The sequence below is a fragment of the Sceloporus undulatus genome, chromosome 5, assembly GCF_019175285.1.
Source record: "Sceloporus undulatus isolate JIND9_A2432 ecotype Alabama chromosome 5, SceUnd_v1.1, whole genome shotgun sequence".
Lineage (NCBI taxonomy): Eukaryota > Metazoa > Chordata > Lepidosauria > Squamata > Phrynosomatidae > Sceloporus > Sceloporus undulatus.
Genome location: NC_056526.1, coordinates 130,209,250 through 130,229,410, shown reverse-complemented (window position 1 = coordinate 130,229,410; position 20,161 = coordinate 130,209,250). Strand labels below are relative to the sequence as shown.

Genomic DNA, 20,161 nt, shown 5'->3' with positions numbered 1-20,161 from the left:
CCATGTTGGACAACACAACTTTACTAAGTTTGCATGGTGAAACTAAACTTACGTGTTGTTTTATTCAACAGTCTATAATAAATTCCAGGTGACTGAAGAAATACAGTTTGGTGCATAATCACCACTGTTTAGTTTTCCAAAACAAAAACAAACTGTACTTTTGTAACAAAAAGGCAAATAGTATTTGTGTTGGACTTGGGGTCCAATATCTGCATTATTCCTGTCCCTGTTCTAAACTAGCTGATACACTAGGTCTGCATTTAGTAACTTTGTGCTATCTTTCCTTATGCCTAGAACTACCTCATAGCTCCCAGTCTGCTTTCTTCCCTTTCCTCTTTTCAGTGTCTCTTCAAAAACCCAGTCTTCTCAAAGCCTTTCTTTAATTCAGCTTTTCTTCAAGCTCCACCTCCACCTAATTATGGCATAGACTCATAGAGTTGGAAGAGACCGCAAGGGCCATCCAGTCCAACTCCCTGCCATGCAGGAACTCTGAATCAAAGCATCATAAACAGATGGCCATCCAGCCTCTGCTTAAATACCTCCAAGGAAGGAGACTCCACTACACTCCAAGGGAGTGTGTTCCATCTTCAGCTTTATCCTCTCTACATTATTTAAATTTCCAGTTTCATACAAGTTTATGGACATTGCTCACCACCTTTTCAACACAACTATTTAATATCAGTTGTTTTGACTACTTCTGCCCATTCCCCAGTTTTTGCAAATTTCTCAAAGACACAAGAGCAGAGCTGCAAAAAGTTATTCTATAATCTGGAGTAAAGAAGAACTAAAAATACTGAAATGAAAGGCTGTGCAAGCTTACATTAAACTGCTGGCTTGTAAAAGATACTTTATATTGATTAACAAGTATGAGAATTCTGATGGTAGGTGTACTTCCAACATCAGTGCACATCTGTGCACTGTACATTATTGCATAGCTGCTTTTTTGAGGAACTCCCAAAAGCACACAGAAATGGTATTATAAGAGACCATTTGGCCAGGGGCATTGAATGCACTTCTTATTCTCCATGCGTTATAAATGTCCATAATGTTGCTAGAATACTAAGCTGCCTAGTTAATAGCAAGTGGGAGTTGCTCTGGTGGGAATAAATTATATAGCTCTTGGACATAAGTTAAGCTTATAAAAGATTTTATCAGTTTTCCGGGACACATCTTAGTTTAACTGTGTGTTTTTCAGACAACAACAAATTATAGCCATATGAGTTCATATGGGATTTGAAGTTGACAAAGTCTGACTCCATGGATCTTAACAATGCCAAGATAGAGCTTGGCAAATTGATAAAATATGGCCAATCTGAGGACATACAGAGTTTTCAGATTTTGCTGTATAAGTGTGAAAGGATCATTAGAAAGACCATCAATGTTAAACACATTTTAAATTTGAGGATACATTTTCCTTAGCTTGAGGTTTGTCTGTTTAAATGATTTAAGTCTGGTGTGCTTTCCTTACTGTTTTTCAGTAAATAAGATTTCAGTGTATTTATGTAGCCAGTAATCCTGCCTTCCAGCTTGTGAGTTGGAGCAGGTGGGGGATGAAAGAGATGGGAGATACATTTCTAGAACAAATCAGTCTGCTGAGGACAGCTGGCATCTCTAGCATACATTTTGGATAGTAGAGACCCCAGTGTTTTATTTCTAGCAGCAATTTCTTCCTGTGTTCCTTGTGCTTATTCTATGACTATTGTAATCCCATTAGGGAAATGGCTGTGGATGTCTGCCTGTTCTTTAATGGCTTCTATGTGCCCTTAAAAAAAGATTTTATGCAGTATCAAGTGGTTTATATGTCTTCCTTTCTGCATCTTAGGGAGGATTTACAGCAGTGTGCTTCATGAACTGAATAATTGCTTTCTGGTTGAACAACCATTTCAGTTGCCCAGCTTTGTTAAATATAGAGCCTGTGGTCTGTGTGAGGAGAATCTCCAGCTGCCTAATAAGAGGTCCGGTGTGATGCGTCATAGCCAAGTGGGTTCATCCCAGCACATTGAGCAGAAAGAGATTAACAGCTAGTCAGTCCTTGTTCACATTTGGCAGTTCTGCATAAACTCTGCTGGGGCAGATGGCATGAAGGCGACCCTGTTTTGTCCTGTGATTTGTGAAGAAACTGTCCATAATCTTACACTTGCTTCTTGTGATGGTGCTTGTCTTCTGTTGGCTGAGAATTGTGAATGTTTAAATTCCTGCTTAAAAAGAATCTAATTCTTGCTCTTTTCTCAACTGTTGTACCCTTCTATTTAACCAGGAAAACCAGGTCAAGCCCCAGGTGAACCTTGTGGGGTCAAACTGAAGGCTCATCCAGTCTGGCGTTCCTTTCTCAATTATAGCCAAATAGTTGCCTTCTGGTTATCCCAACCAGATCATGAAGGCAGCTGCTATCACCCACTGCATTTCTCACACCAACTGATATTCCGAGGCTTACATTGAATATGCAGCAGCTACTAAAAGACCTGTCCTTCATCATAATAATGATCTTGCCTCTAGGGCAGCTGTATAAATTGATTTTAGTTTTTTCTCTCAAAAGGGAGAAGGCACCAAATTTGGCACATGGGCCACTGAAAACCAACATACAAGTAATGCTTTGGCTTTGTACTTAAATATAAAATTATCATAAGCTGTTCAAAAATATAACTGAAAAAAGTATATTAATTATACCAAGGTTATTTTTTTTTCTATATCCAAACCGTAAGCATAAATGGAAACAAGTTTGGGACATGCTTAAGCTTCTTATGTATAAATAAGCATAAAAGTTAGAATCATACAAGCAGTTGTATTCCCCATTACCATGTTGAGAAAATGAACAAAAAGAGAATAAATTCCTTTGAGATGTGGTGCTGGAGAAGAGTGCTGAGCATAGTGTGGACAGCAAAAAGAACAGATAAATGGGTCGTAGAACAGGTCAATCCAGAAATTTCCCTGGAGGCAAAGATGACTAAACTGAGGCTGTCATACTTTGGCTACATCATGAGAAGGCATGAATCATTAGAAAAGACAATAATGTTAGGAAAGGTGGAGGGAAGTAAAAAGAAAAGAAGACCACATACTAGATGGATGAACTCAATTAAGGAGGTCACGTGTATGAATCTGCAAGAACTTGGAAGTATAGTGGAGGCTAGGGAGTCTTGGAGATGTCTCTTCTATAGGGTCATCATGAGTTGCTATCAATTCAAGGGCAGTTGACAACAACAACAACAAATACATTTAAGGACAATATGGTTTGCTTGTTGCTTTTCAATAATATTGAGGTTGTTTTTTCTACCTAACATTAATGTTGGATTATGACCTGTGTTGCAACTCATCAGTGAGAAAATTATATTGTTAGTGTTGGTCATAATCTTCATGGGGCAGAAAGCTCAATTTCAGTTCCTTCTGTAGTTTTTTTAAATTAGTGCAAAGAACCCTGAATAATGTGGTCTGAAAATGAAGCTTCTTCCTATTAGTGTATAGTCTCCATATATTAAAATTACACCTCAGCACGGAATTTTTAGCCACAATGACGTCTCTGGTACAAATGCCTTTCTCCTATTTTCTTCTTTTTACTATTTTGTGTTGTTTATACATGCTGCCGCTGACCGAGGGACACTAATAATTCTGTGTGCGTTATGGCTCAGATCCTCTAATAAGGAAACTTAAGGAAGGAAAGTTTCCCATCTTCTCCTCTCCTCTGCAGTCACCTGCAGCGCCTCTCCAAAAGTTTGTTTGAAGGGTCTGGGGCCCTCCTGAAAAACACAGGTTGGGGTGCAGGAAGATGGGGGAACTAGGATATAGCCATATTGCAGAATTAATGCCGTTTGAAACCACGTCAAGTGGCATGGCTCTATCTTTCAGAATTCTGGGATTTGTAGTTTTGTAAGGTACCAGAGCTCTCTGACAGATCAGGCTGAATCCCTCCCCAAATTACCAGTCCCAGGATTCTGTAGGATAGAGTCATGGCAATTGAAGTGGTGTCAGGCTACTCTAATTCTTCAGTGTGGACACATCCTTGGAAACTGTTTTTCCATGAATTTATTTTAAGTTCATATCTTTTAAGTTGTGAGAAAAAATGGGGGTGTTTCCCCTTTCCTGAATCATGCCCCCTAACAACATCCCATGTTTTCAGAAGGATCCCCAGGTCTCAAGAGAAGCATTTCTGTGACTGTGTGTGGTGAATATTTCTGTTTCCTTGGCCACAAATGAGACATGAGGGTGTGCTTGGTGGCATCAGGCTCTGTTGGAAGCAGCATGGCACAAAACATAAATGTTATCTCCCTGTTCAACATCCATTAAAGTACATATGCCAGTCAATTCCTAGGATTCTGCTGATGTTTATTACCAACAGGATCTTGGTGTTATAGTCCAATCAACCATGTACATGCTGTCATAAAAAGAAAGTGGAGGCTCTCACTTGTTACTCTGCAGGTGTACAGATTATGTAGACATCTAACTGTTGTCCAGATAACATATAAAGTAATCCTTAAGAGCATGAATCTTTGTAATAAAATTCTTGCAAATAAATGAAACTTCCTTCCCAATAAATGTGTTCAGGAGTGAAATTAAAGAACACTGAAAATGCATCCAGTTAAGCACTTGTTTCATATATAAATGAAATGTAGAACTCAGGGGTTGATAGCTCATTCCCAGTTGTTGGATGGGTTCTCCCAGCAGCTGCACAAAGTCAGAACTGTATCAGAAAGCTTGCTTGCAAGGCTAATATCTGTTTCCCAAAATGAAAATAAAATGCAAGCTAAACATTTGTTTGACACTACATCAAAATTCAGTTTAACCCAATATAAGATTTTTAGGAGGCAGCCAACAAAAAACAAACAAAAAATAGTTGTGTTTTCTAAAACATTTGCTACAAATTGGTAAACATTACAACCATGAAGGATTGTGTAAAAGCAGCAGCCTGTTTTAGGAAATTGTTGGCCATTTCCAAAGCACAACACTGCACTCCCTAGTAAGTGCATTTCAGGATTGCAGCCTTGGGATGCTGTTTTTAAAAATGGTATTAAAGTTCAGTGTGGCCCAATAAAAGAGCTAATCATCCAATGGCAGCTTTGTTTTCACCCATATTTACTTTTCTGTTAATTTGCTTTTAGTTTCTTACTGAGCTCTGTGCCTCTCTCGCTCTCTCCGATATCTAGAGTTGTTGTTGTTGTTGTTTAAAAAAATACATCTCAGGCTGTGATCAGGTGTGTTCTTCCAGCTATGGCTCATCACAGACAGTTTCTCTTCATTCCACCTAGCTGGGTAGCTAGTTAGCCTTGAACAAAGGACATGAATCAGTTTAGTTCAATCAGTTTTGTTCTGCAGCATCACACACTGAAAACGTGGAAAGAGCATGAGAAAAGAAAGCCCAGAAAATGATGTACGCTTTACTGCAAAGACTATCCAGTTCAGCTTTGATTACAGCATGTCACAGACATGGCTGCTTCTGATTTAACAGCAAACTAAGCAGTTGCATTGCACTTTACCTGTACAACTTTTTTCCCCACCAGAAGGATGAAATTTGTGTTTTAAAAAACGTCATGTGTGCAGATGAGAAGATAGAGCACAGATGAAAAAGGAAGCACATACTGTAGTTAAATTGCATGATTAGCACAAGATGTAGTGGTGGCTGCCAACTTGGATGGCTTTAAAAAGCAAAGAAATATATTTATGGAGCTTCAGGCCATAAGTGGCTGCTAGTCAACTTGGCTATATATCTCTTCCAGTATGAAAGACAATATGCTTCTGCATAGCAATTGTTGGAAAACATGAGAAAGAGGCTGCAGTTGTGTTGGCAGGGTTCCCATAGGCAACTGTACATTGGCGGTGCTGTATAAAGCAAGACGAAGACATGGTAGTAAAAGTAGTGGTGGTCTATTGTGGGAAAGAATACCAGGCTAGAAAGGCTTTTGGACTGATCCGGCGTGGCTCGTCTTATGTTCTGATGTATTTGGAGAGCAAATGGCATCAGATCTGTAGTGATTTGGTCATCATGCTGTATAGAAATGAGCAAAAAGCACTCATGTTCTAATTATATAGCTCCTTTCTGGGATTATAGTTTTCTTCCCCAAGATATCCAAAACCATATAGCATGCTAATAATATAACTCTGAACTAAATGTAAATACACATCACTTAGGCTAAACGTCCTAAACAGAAATTCCATTTGCTATCTATGCTACTATGCAAAAGTTTGCTGATCATTAGAACAATGTTTAGTTTTCATTGTGAATTTCTATCCAGTAAAAGCCCTAGGCTCCTGCATGCCCAAACCCATGTTTAACAGGCTTGGTCATCCTTATGTGAATGTAGTATCTTATTAAATAATGCTGTTCTTGTGATAAAAAAATTGTTGGACATAATACTAAGGCCAATACTGAGACAAATGTGTAACATAGAATTAGGCATTTGTGACTGGTTCATATTCACAATCCCTGTGGATTCAGTATGCAAAGAGATCTTACAACACCTTTGACACTAACTATGTATTCATTATAATTCAAAATCCACAGAACAGTGATTCCTTTACTGGGCCAACTAAAATGCACATTATACTTGTTGCAAGCTTTTGAAGCTCCACTGGCTTCATCAGGCAAAGGTGTGAAAAATCATATAGGAGAAAGAAAGAAGAAAAATAATGAATCATAGAATTGTAGAGTTGGAAGAGAGCGCAAGGGCCATCCAGTCCAACCCCCTGCCATGCAGGAACTCTAAGTCAAAGCATCCCTGACAGATGGCCATCCAGCCTCTGTTTAAAGCCCTCCCAGGAAGGAGACTCCACTGCACTCTGAGGGAGTGTGTTCCACTGTTGAATAGCCCTTACTGTCAGGAAGTTCCTCCTAATGTTGAGGTGGAATCTCTTTCCCTGTAGCTTGCATCCATTGTTTCAGGTCCTATGAAGTCATAGACCTGTATTTGGTTTAGAGGTTCTGGTTGTTGTCCTCAGTTCGGATGGTGTGGAAAGGTATTCATGTAGATGGGCCCCTCCTCCTTCTGGCCATGTAGGTACCAGGAGATTTTATCCAGAAAATAAACTTTAAATTCCATTAGCAAGGAAAAAAGCTTTGAATCCATACCATCTAAACTGAAGACAGCAGTTCAGTGATGACACACATCTTGACCAAATGCAGGGCTATGACTCAGATCATTGATTTCTTTCTTTCTCCTGTATGATTTTTAACACCTTTGCCTGATGAAGAAGCCAGCAGAGCTTTGAAAGTTTGCAACATGTATAATGGGCATTTTGGTTGGCCCTATAAAGGTATCACTGTTTTGTGGATTTTGATGATACTATACTTTGCTATATGGCCAACACAGCTACCCCCGGATATGTTTTAAGTATTTACTAGTTCAGGGAATACAAGGGGACTGTAAAAGTCCCCCAAGCCTCATCTACCAGGCAACAGTGCCTACCTAGTGTCTCCTAGCTCAGCTCTCCCTAATCATCCTTTACCTGGCCATAACCACTGCAAGTGACAGGAGTGTATTCCCCTGGTGATCAGGTAGCAGCTGATGACATTCCCACCCACTCCTCACATGAGTAATCTCTGGTGCGATGGGAATTAGGACCGGGACTGTGCTTCTAGCTGTTGCACTCACAGGAGGGGGTGAAAACATTGATCAACTGCTTCCCAATCAACAGAAAAACAGGTCTCCTATCACTCACACTGGCTACTGCCCAGTAAGTGAAGATGGGAGGTGGGGTTGAGGCCAAGAGATACTATAAAGCTATGTAACTATGATGATTGTGCATTTGTAACTGCCTTATTGAATTCCAGCTGGTGATTTCTGTTACAGCATCTAGAAGATGCCAGAAGAAAATATACTAGAGACAAGTTACTTTCCATCCACAGTGGGACAGATAGAAGAGTATGTGTGTGCAACTGAGCCATTAACAAATTGAGTTTTGTCTGAACACATCACTCACTTCTGTAAATGAGCTGCTTAACAAACTGCATTTTGTCAGAACACATCACTCCTGTCCCTGTAAGTAATGACTTAAGAGGCCTTAGGACTGGTCAACAGAATTGTAGATGTATTTCCTGCAATACACAGACAGGAGAACTACAGGCCTCCAGAGGTTGCTGGACTCTAAATCCCACCAGTCCCAGTAAGCATATCAACTGAGTGGGATAATTGGATTTGTAGTCCAACAACATCTGGAGGACCAATACTTCCCCATTCTTACTGTACTGCAAGTTTTATGACTTTATTGTATTCTCAGATAAGGAATTTCCTGGCAGGCAATTGAGGGTAACCCAAAGACGATAGGATAAAACTAATCATTTCTTAGCCATAAATTATGACATGGGATTATGGTTTAACTTTCAAGATAAGTTCTACTGCAACTTTTGTTTCTTAAATGTTGTTTTGTTGCCTGCATTCCTTCAGTGAACAAAATTGACATTATTGTAACTGCTCCATGAAGTTCTGCCATGATACAGTGTGCGCAAATAGAATATAGTCTCTTGTACTGTTGGACATCTTGAAACCTTAGTAGATGCTTTTTAAAAAAAATTACTATAACTTTCATCCACAAACGTTTAGCACTTGGCTCCTCTTGAAAGGATCTAAGCACAATTATAAAGCCACTGTTATAAATGCAGAGGAGTTGGGTATTTTTCTGGCATGCAAAAATCTCCAGGGTGCCATCATGCCAGAATAGTAACACTGCCAAGGGTATGATCAACAGAATCGTCCCTTTCAATATATCAGAGGAATGTACCAGGAGGAATTCAGCTGAAAGGGCCTCCGGGCTTTGAAATACACTTTTGCCTCCAGTCTGAAATATTGTGATTTTCCCCCTATGACCGAGGGCACATTTTGAATAGTTTGTTTGAACTTCACAGTTCATGGATGTTAGAGAAAATGCAGGAGGACCCTTTCTGTCCTTAGTCTTCTTGATTAGTCATAGGAATAGGCCAGGTGAGGTTTGGATTTAACTGGTAATCTTTAGCAGATGAACAACAAATACAGTTGCCTTCACTAGGTATGAAGAAACCCATTTTGGTTCAACACCTCTAGGGCAATGAAAGCATGAAAAGTGCTGCTTAATCCTGTACTGCGGCAGCCACTTCATCTATCTGCTTCTCACACATGCTGTGGGGCAGAACTGGCTCGGCTTGTTACATAGGCAAAGGAGCAGAAGGGCAAGTTAAATGACTGCGACATTAGAGGCAGTGGAGATAACTCACTATCCAGGTGCTGTCTCTCTGGGCATTTTTTCTTGCTTAGGAGGTGGCAAAGGCCCACATCTGCACACACCCTACCTCTGCAAAAAAACCTTATGGCTGGTTATGGTAATTATAGTAGAAGAGAAAAATAAAAATACACCCCACAGGATGTTAAATTCTTCTCTTAAATACAAAGGTGTGAAAGTCTAATGTGTCAAAGAACTCTTTGTATGTCTGTCTGATTCATCATGCCACCATGCCTTTTCTCTCTTAAAGAAGAGTGGCGTGTAATAATATTTCACATTTTGACCACATAAGCAAACCAAAGCCTGAAGGAAAGGCAGAGATCACTGTTTTAGGATATATGATTATGCAGTCAAGTTATGGGAGGGGGCAAAATAAGAACATTGACCAACCCCAGCCCAAACAATCCTTAAAGATAAAGGAAAAGGTACTCCCTTGACATGAATGTCTAGTCATAACCAACTGTAGTGGGTGGTGCTAATCTCCATTACTAACCTGAAGAGCCAGCTTTGTCTGAGGACTATTCTGGTGATCATATGGCCAGCATGACTGCACTGAACACTGCTACCTTCCCACCAAAGTGGTATCTATTTATCTAATTGAATTTTCAAACTGCTAGGTTGGCAGAAGCTGGGACTAGTGACAGGAGCTCACCCCATCACACAGCACTCAGGCCTCAAACTGCCAATCTTCCTATCTTCCAATTGTCAGAATTGGCATCTTAACCACTAAGCCACCACATCCTTAGAAACAAATTCTTAGCCCAGTTTAAAACAACTTGCTGTTTGCAGTGAAGTTTCTCAGAAACTCCACAGTGACACCTAATAATGCAGACAGCTGTGTGCGATTTTACCTGCCACCAGGGTGCCATTCTTCTTGCAGGCCTCAGTCACAGCCTGTGACATGGATAAGCCAGGCACTCATTTGCATCTTTATGGGCTGAGGCAGGGGTCTGCATATTATTATTATTATTATTATTATTATTATTATTATTATTATTAACCTTTATTTATAAAGCGCTGTAAATGTACACAGCGCTGTACATACAATCTTTTTAATTAGACGGTTCCCTGCCCTCAGGCTTACAATCTAAAAAGAGATGACATAAAAGGAGAAGGGAAAGGTGGTGGGGCTAGTAGGCTAATACATATAAAGTACATAGCAATACAGGAAATGGTTCGATAAAACAGGCACCAAAAGAACATCAAATAGCAAGCGACAATTATGCAATGCCTGGGAACGCTTCTCTGAACAGGATGGTCTTCAACTCTGTTTTGAAGCTGGTTAAAGAAGTGATGGCCCTTGCTCGCGGGGGAAGAAGGTTCCAGGAGTGAGGGGCAGCGAGTGAAAAGGGGCGAATCTGAGATGGGGCAGAGGAAATCCTGGGCTGGGACAGCAGACCTTGACTACCAGAACGGAGGGTCCTGGTGGGAAGGTGAGGAGAAAGAAGGTCTGATAAGTAAGGAGGGGCCAGCCCATGGAGGGCTTTAAACGTTGACAGCAGGAGCTTGTACTGAATACGGAAAGGGAAGGGGAGCCAGTGAAGGGATGCCAACACAGGAGAGATGTGGTCAGAGCGGTGGGCGGATGTGATAATGTGTGCAGCTGAATGCTGGACAGAGATTAAAGGATGGAGGTGAGAAAGAGGAAGCCCAGCCAGGAGGACATTACAGTAATCAAGTCGTGAGACCACTAGGGCATGGACCAGGATCTTGGCAGTAGAGGCAGAGAGATAAGGTCGGATTTTAGCAATATTGTACAAAAAGAATCTACAAGCCTTGGCTGTAGTCTGGATCTGAGGGATACACGACAGAGAAGAATCAAAGATAAAACCAAGACTGCATAGAGAATGGTGGAAACAAGCAAGGTAGAAGTGGCAGCAGCGGTTGCATGGCATAGCAACAGGCAGGACATCTGAACACCTGCCCATTGGCATGCCGCACCAGGTAAGTGCCAGTGGCAGGAATGGTCTGGATCCACAGGCAAAATACAATGGGGTTGGCCCATCATATACAGCCTGTGCATTTGCATCCTTTGCCTGCCCCTTTTCTTTAGAGGTCTAAATGTTTAATTAAAGTTTCAAGGTACGGCAATGCTATAAATACAAGGAATGAAGCAAAAATTTATTTGGGAGGGACAGAATTCTAATTTGGGGTGGATGCACCCATTTTGCATCCTCTGTTGCTACATCCCTAAGATGAGCCTTCATGTCTGCTTTTTATTTCTAGTCTGTTTTATATTATACACCATAATGAAGTTCATTTGGCTGCATTTCTTTGAGACTTACATAAGATTGTAAAGGCTGGAGAAAAGACAAAACAGGGAAATGGCCCTTTTTCCCACACAATCTGACCCATTCAAAACAGGGATGGCCTGTTTTCATGCAACTAAACCAACGGTTTTCTAGCCATATTCCTAAAATTCTTTCAAATTCTAAAAAGGTCATTGAGTGTGAAAAATGAGAATGAAAGAAAATAAGTTATGTCTAAACCTCTCCCCCAACATTTCTCTCTGTGTGCAGTTTTTTGAATGGAGTAGCTTTGAAACATATATTCCTACCTGCAGTGGTACAGTTTAGTCTTTTACATTCTTAGTGGAAACATGTTTGGTACTGGCCTAAGAGCAAATGGAAGGAGACAGGCCTTTCATCAAATGTATTGTCCTATCCACAGAAGAATTAGGGAAGGATTTGTTGTCTTTTTCTTGTATTCTTTTCTGCAATCCCCTGCTGGAGTGGTTTCTAGTAAGTTCTCTGTCCCTGGCACAATTAGGCCAGCATTGAGGTTGCCGGTTTGAAATCCAGAGATGCCTTCTTTACCTTTAGAGGGAATTTCAGCTGGTGATCCTTGTCATAGAACCAGGTAGCAAACAAGAAGTTCATGTTTAACTTAATTATTATATAATATATTCATACAACTTTGACTACTTCCATTTAAGTATAGAGATCTCCTTGAGACCCAAGTACTGATCAAGGGAGGGATCCTAAGAATAAAAGGACAATGTGAGTGACAGGATCCTAAGAATTGAAAACTGTTGGGCTAGCTTGACTAGGGATTCCATCACATTTCTGTATGTCTCTTTTTTTCTTTTTTTCTTTTTGTGGAAGTTGGTACTGTATTCTCTTCCACTGTTGCATTGACAAAAGTTCCCCTCACTAAACTCGTATTTGACCTGTGATAAACCCCCTGAACTGCTATTCTGTGGCTGGTGGAGAGTGAGGGGCCAGAAACCATATGCAGATGGACACTGGTGACATTAGCCACTGCAATGCCAGCAGATCTTGGCAGTAGATGTCATCAGCCTGCATCTGGCTACAAGGTCTAGACAAACTACCATCCCTTTTCCTGCTTTCCACCAGCTATACAATGGACACTCCTAAGGCAAAATCATGAGTCTTGAAGCTGGTGAATGGAGAGCTGTAGCAGAGTTCTACTTGTGGAACTCTTACATTACACTGAGCAACGTAGGGTCTTAGCCATTACAGGTAGCTTTTCCATATTTATGTTGTATGCTTTTCCCTTGCAGTCCTCATTTATTCTCCAGCTTGCAGTTCTCTTCTGCCTCATGCTCTATTTATATTTGTATTTTTTTTCCCTGTTTTGGTAATCTCTTGCCAACAAGGTTGTGACAAACATTAAATAAATTAGCAAATTACTGTTGACACTGTATCACTTTACCTTGGCATATCAGTGTTCTTTCCATTTCATTTGCAGATGCTTTATCATATTAAAATTCAATGTAAAAATATTGCTTAGCTACTTAGGTCATGTTGTATTACAATTAATATTTTTATTAATATTTTTATTTCCTGAGATCCAGCCATTTCTTCACTGCTATGAAATTCAAAAGGAGAGGCTGCAGATTGCTAGCCCACCAATGCGGTGGGCCCACAATAGTTAGTATCACAGTTGTGATAAAAGCAGAGTACTAAACATTATACAGTAGGTTATTTTAGAATAGATGTGATTTAGTATAGTTCCATATAGTGTGGTCAGTATGGTGCAGTGTTTTGAGGGCTGGACAATGGCTTCAAATCCTACTCAGTGAAGGTATCCAGAGGGTTACCTTGGTCACGTTGCACTCTCTCAGCCTCAAAGAAATAGCTACCCCTCTGAACAGTCTTGCAAAAAAAATGATAGGTTTGCCTTAATGCCACCATAAGTCAGAAATGACTTGAAGTCAAACAGCAACATAACATTATAATGCAAGTACTGTAGATTTATCTTCATAATGAAAGCTATTGCATGGCTGCTTAAGAGAGCAAAGCAAACATGTTAAAAAGAAATATATTAAAATTGCTGTAGGCATCAATTTTGAACCTGAAATTTTTAAAAAGAAAATACAGTCAGCCCTCTGTATCTGTGGATTCTTTATTCACCGATTCAAACATCCATGGTTTAAAAATATTCAGAAAAATATAAATTGCAAGAAGCAGACTTTGATTTTGTCATTTTATGTAAGAAACACCATTTTACTATGCTAATGTATTTAATGGGACTTGTGCATCCGTGGATTTTGGTAGCCATTGGCGATCCTGGAATCAAACCCCAGCAGATACTAAGGGACCAGTGTATGGTTCTCCTTGGGTCATTATAAATCATTTTAATCTTGATAGCTGTTACCATGGTACTATTAGAACTCTTTTTTTAATACCTTTTTGTACAGCGCTGTGTATAATTACAGCGCTTTAGAAATAAAGTTTAATAATAATAATAATACCCCCAAATGAAAAAAAAACACCTATAAAAGACATGGCTAGCAAGGTAGCATCAAAATGAGTGAATGTGAAAAGATCTTGGGGAAATGAGTGGGATAATGAGTTTCAAAAATCAGTGATGATGAGTGTAAAACGTAGTAATGCATGCAGAAGACAATCTATCTTAACAAAAGAAATTATTATTATTATTATTATTATTATTATTAGCTACAGCACTTAAAGTGGTGTCAAGCTGCATTATTTCTACTGTGTATATGCAATGTAAGTTACATTTCCCACCCCTCATCCTACCTTAACAGCCAGCCCTGATTGGGGTGCAAGAAGGATGATGTTTCCAAGCCCTTCCCACCAGTGCTTGAAGCTGTGGTGAGAAATTACAACAGAGATCCTGCTTGTGATTGTCACAGCCACACTTGTTGGCAAGAGTGAGCTGGGAAAATTCTTCTCCTTGTACCCCAATCGGCATCTGAAAAGACATCCATCACTCAATGTGGCTACCAGTTGTTAAGGCGAACTGGGGGAGCATTTACATTAAGCTACATAGTATTACTGAAAACAGAGGAGTTACAGATTCATAACTAGGTTATAAATCTGTACCTGCAATACAGAATTCCAGCAATCATTAGGAGAAATTCTATTTCACTTTAATGGCATCCCTTAGCTACTTTCCTTTCAATACTCTATACAGTTATTCCCCTACAGAAGAAGAACTAAGTTTGACAAGAAACAAAAAAAAAGGTATGTCAATGCAGCAAGCAAGAATTATTAACGGTCTGAGTTTTCTTTGAAGTTTTTGTCATAGCAATTCCATAAGCAGAAAAATACATAGGACCTACTCTGTAACCAAATGCCTTCCTCGCATCTTTCACAGTGAGAATAGATGAGGTGAAATTTCATCTGAAAGTGCAATTGTTGCATGTATTGAGATAAAAATTAGTTTCTTTAGAGGCCAACAATTTTCATCTCCTTTGTATTTCTGGTCCTAATCCATCAGTGTTTAAATTGTAATAACTCTTGCCTATCACTTTGGTCACAAACATGCAACCTCACTAAAAAGAAAAACAAGCAATCTCCATTCTACTGGATCCTAGCATTGTGCCTGCCAAATGCCACTACTGGATGCTGCTCCAGTATCTATTACCAGTATTGGTAGGTCCATGTACTTACTAACTGACTGTCTTATAAGCTACTATTAGTTTGTTACAGGACAGTTGCTTAATATCAATCAATTTGGGATGGGGAGCTGAAATTCATTCTTCATTTTTCTTTCACGTCAACAATAATTAAAACAACATATTTTTAGGCTTACTAACTCTAGGGAAATATTTTAACCAGTGTTTTCTTTTCCCCCATTAAACATGCTAATTGATATATATATATGCAAATTTCCATTTAATGGCTCTAACAAGCGTGATGAAAAACTTTAATTGCCACATAATGATAGATTTTCAGAACATGTCAATGTGGAGCAAAAGCACAAGCAGTGCTGTGCAAAAGTGAGATATAATTTCCCCCTTTATGCCATTCCTTTCTATACAACACAGAACTCGCCTAGAAAGGTTTGACACATTATCTATCTAGGCAACAGAAGGATGCCTACATAAATAGCATTGTTCATTCTGCTGTCAGATTTATATGCTATTACTATAGGAAAATATCCATTCCTCGTTTATCAGATTTCCTATTTCAAACACTGCTATCTTTCATGACAAGTATATAAATGCATTGGAACTCAGTTTATTATGTAACTTCCTGGGTGGTATTGTCTTGGCTTTGTAACTGACATTCCTCTTCACCGATAGAGGATAAGTATGTATCTTAAACAAGGTTTTGTAGAAAGAAGAATTCAGTACACACATAGTAGAAAGAGACATATTCCAGCCCAGTTCTCAACATGCATGGAAAAAAAACTAGCCCTAGAATTATGGGACAGTCCTGACTTGGGTAAAGTTGAACACATAAAACTTACCAGTTAATTTAAACATTTCTGAAACTGAGATGCAAATGAATAAAAACTAATTAGAAATGGAATAACATTTTAGCTGAATAGGATAGAATCTCAAGACAGAAAAGTATGGAAGCTATAGGGCCAACAAAACACGGGTAACTGAAGCAGGAAGATTTGTTTTGAGATCTGAGATATGTCACACAGTCTCTTTTACAGGCATAGTATGAAGACCCAATAGACAGAGACATGGCAGGCAGCTTTGGACAGGAAAGAAATGGAGGCAAAAGATAGCACATCCAGACAAGACAGTCATATAATTTTAGAAGCAGAGGCAACATGCTGTTGTGAGCCAATTTCAATCTTCCCCATTTTCCCATTGCAGCACGTTTTTCCTTGCTGCAGAAAATCCACTAAGGAGGAAAAGAGCAGGATAGTACTGTTTGCTGTCTTTGTGGAAGAAAGTGTGAGTGTGGCACAGTGGGAGAAGGTGTCTCTGGGGAAAGAGAATGTTGTATTCTGATTCCCACCCCTCCCTTTCTCTTTTTCTTTGAATGCTGTAGTTTGCCTGCCTGAAACCTGTTGCATAGAACTGAGCTGTATTTTCTGTAACTGAAAGCTGTTGCACAGCAGCTTACTCCTCTGTGGCCATCTGTCATTGCCCATTTTGCTTTTGGCCCCACATACTCTTATTAGCCCCATTTTATTTTGCCACCCCACCTGCAGTTCAGCCCCCAGGCTGAAAAGGGTTTCCGCGGGTGTGTTTTTATTGCCTGCTACACATTTCAGGTTTCATATACTGCAACACTAGTTCTTTTCCCTGGTCTACCTGCTCTTAGCCTTAATTAATTGTTTCCTGGAATGAGATTTTTTAAACTAGCTCATTTCAATTAGGTGTTTAATTAATAGATTACATTGACAGCAGCAGCAGTTACTTCCAGTACATATGTTGGGTTCTGGCTGTAATTCTGTAAGGTTATCATCATCTGTCCCTGTGCTGCTTGCTTGTGTAACTCCTGTTGAGATGATACAATGCTGCAATGTTCTGACCTTCTCCCGAAAGCCCTGGTTTGTTGCTGTTGTTGTTTTACAAAAAAGTGAAATCGAACTATGGTAGAAAGTACACTAAGAAGAACACTAAACCAACCATCATGCCAAAATAAGACCAGCAGAATTTAAAGATGTGAAAAATAGATTTGCACTATTAAATCTAATTGACCAGGAACCAGAACTATGGACATTAGGAATATGGTCAGGAGCAGAAATATGCTCTCTGTAACCAAAAAGAAAGAGAAGAATCAGTAGATGACAGACGAAACACTTCAAGCAGCAAAGAAACAAAAGAGAGACAAGAAACAAAAGAGAGACAGAAATACAGTCAGAACCCTGAATACAACTGTTCTATGATTAGTGCTCAAGGATGAAGAGAATTACAATAATTACTACAGAGAACAAGACCACAAAATCTATGAAATCAAATGGAAATGTAGACCGAAGGGTGAGGAATGATACACTGTGATCAGCAAAGTAATATAATACACGACCAATATGAAATAAAAAGACAATGGAAGCAATACACAAAAGAGTTATATAAAAGAGAGGAAAGACACATGGGAAGAAGAATCATACAAAGATGAAACCCAAATTTTGGAAAGTGCAGTGAAAGCTGCACTTAGAGTAGTTGAAGTAATAAATCACCAGGAATAGATGACATACTAATAGACCTGCTGCAGTCTGCAGAAACCGAATCAACATTTGTTCTAACTAAAATCTGCCAGCTAATATGGAAAACAACACAATGGCCCTCAGATTAGAAACAATACATTCCTATACCCCCCCCCCAAAAAAAAGAATACACAAAAGATTGCAGTAATCACAGCACCATTGCATTAATTTCCCATGCAAGCAAAGTCATGCTCAAAATTCTACAGCAAAGACTGCATAGGGAGCAAGAAATTCCAAAGGTTCAAGCTGGGTCCAGGAGCAGAAGAGGCACTAGGGATCACATTGCAAATATATGTTGGATACAGGAGTGGATGAGACAATTGCAAAAGAAAATCATTATGTACTTTATAGACTAAAGCAAAATCTTTGACAGCATAGCTCATGAAAAGCTATGGATTGCTCTTAAAGAATTGGGTGTGCCACTGCATTTGATACATAACCTATATTCAAGAAAATAGGCTGCTTTTAGAACAGAATATGGAAAAACAGAATGGTTCCCATTAAGAAAGGGAGTCAGGCAAGAAGGTTGCATTCTGTCATTCCAACTGTTCAGCCTATATTGTCAAAAAAAAATCATACGCAGAGCAGGTTTGGATTTGTAGGAAAATTGAGAGAAGGTCAAAGAAAGGAATGTCATGGATCTAAGATGACAACATACTACTATCAAAAAATAACAACAACTTGGAACAATTACTATGGAAAGTCAAAGAAGAAAGTGCTAAGGCAAGCTTACTTTTGAAAACTAAGGCCCTGTCCAGATGGGCCTTTTAGCACATACTGAGTACGTGCTAGGGTTGCCTCGGAGCGTCCTTTATAGACGCTCTCTAACCCTAGCACATACTTCGTACGTCAAAATGGCAGCACCCTGTACAGATGGGCACCGCCATTTTGATGTGATGGCCGCACCGCGTCCAAACACCGCTGTACATCTGTTACGTGCTGGCGCCACTACAGGGCACTTGTGGCACTCTTTCAGCAGCACCAAAAGGAGCTCTGAAACGGAGCTCCTTTCGCCACGCGTATTGCTGGTGCGGCCTTTACACGGCCGCTCCAGCGATACAGAAGAGAAAGGAGCTGAGTGGCCCCTTTCTCTCTCTCCCTGCCACTGTCAGGGTGTCCTTGGGGCATGAAGCCCCAAGGACACCCCTTTCCAGGCCGCGGGGAAGCAGCGTTTTGCCACTTCCCCGAGGCCTGGAAAAGCGGCGGATTGGGGATTCCAGGGCTGCCGCTGAGGCTGCTGAAGCCCTGATCTGTCGGGGAAAGGGGCGGTCTGTATCCCGCCTAAGAAACCAAAAATAATGACCACAGAGGAGCTACATAAATTCGAGATAGATGATGATGAAATTGAAACAGTTAAAGATTCCCCATACCTTGGATCAATCACTGATCAGAAAGGAAATTGTAGTCAAATCAGAAGACTGAGACTGGGGAGGGCAGCTATGAAAAAACTAGACAAGATCCTGAAATGCAAAGATATACAACTGAATACTAAAGTTAGGATTGTCCATACCATTGTATTTCCCATCACTATATATGAGTGTGAGAGGTACAATGTGACAAGTACACTTAAGAAACAACACTTTTAAAGAAAAAAAGCCATGCCTACACACATATACGAAGCACATTGCTAAAACAGAAACACCATCCTCGTGGTGTCAGGAGAAGTCTATGTGTGGCAACCAGTGAGAGTTGGGAGAATGGGAGGCAACATGTTATACCAACATGGCATACCTGTGCTTAGGTGGAATATAATAAGATGTCCCTACCAAAAAGAAGAAGAAGAAGGGAACAAGGACAACAAGATCAAGACCACAGAATGATGTATGATGCAGTTAGAGAGGCCAAGGGAGCTCTTACAGAAAAATGCTAAGGCCTGGCTCTGGGGAGAAAAAAATAGGACAGAGATTAAGACAAGAGATTATAGATTTAAAATTATTCATTTAGCAATAATCTTGCTTTTGTTAAACTTTTTTTATGGTAGTTTTTAATGTTTGTAATCTTGTGTGCATGTTGCCCCCCAAAGAATTGTTATTGGATAGTTAATGAACAGAATGAAGGAATAAATATAGAGTTGGGAAAGGTCTTGCAGATCAGTGGTGGTTTGTGGACTGATACTGGTCTGAGAGCCATGGGCTACTGGTGTGTGGCGAGTTTCCAAAAAAGAAATACTTCCAGTCAGTGGACCTCAGTTGGGTGCTGATGTCTAGCACTTGTCCTGACATCAGACAGGTTGAGAAACACTCATGTAGACCCCCCCCTATTCAATGCAGGAGATCCAGAGCTGGAGAATCCTTAAGAAATAGCCTCTCTAGCCTTTACCAGAAGATAGGCATCATAGGCAGTTAGTCCCACTGAAAACTGTTCTTCTCATGAGGAAATTTCTTAAGGAAGGCCAGGGCATAAAATGTGATATATATAATTAGACATTTATTTCATAGTTGTCAGATTAGACTTGAATATATTTCTTCTTTGGTACCAGGAGTTTCTTCAAAATATTAAAGAGCAATTGTAAAAGATAGGGTACAGGCTAGGATAAATAATAAGCAGGGTGGGTATGTATTTAAAGAGGGTGTGTATCAGAAAGAGAGTCCTAGCTGTC

The 20,161-nt window shown here is 39.9% G+C and overlaps 1 protein-coding gene across 3 annotated transcripts in view; it reads left to right on the top strand.

Moving 5' to 3' along the window:
* Window positions 1-20,161, top strand: part of TENM3 (teneurin transmembrane protein 3) — a 1,412,274-nt gene that overhangs the window by 1,369,680 nt on the left and 22,433 nt on the right. The gene's annotated exons all lie outside the window — the stretch shown is intronic.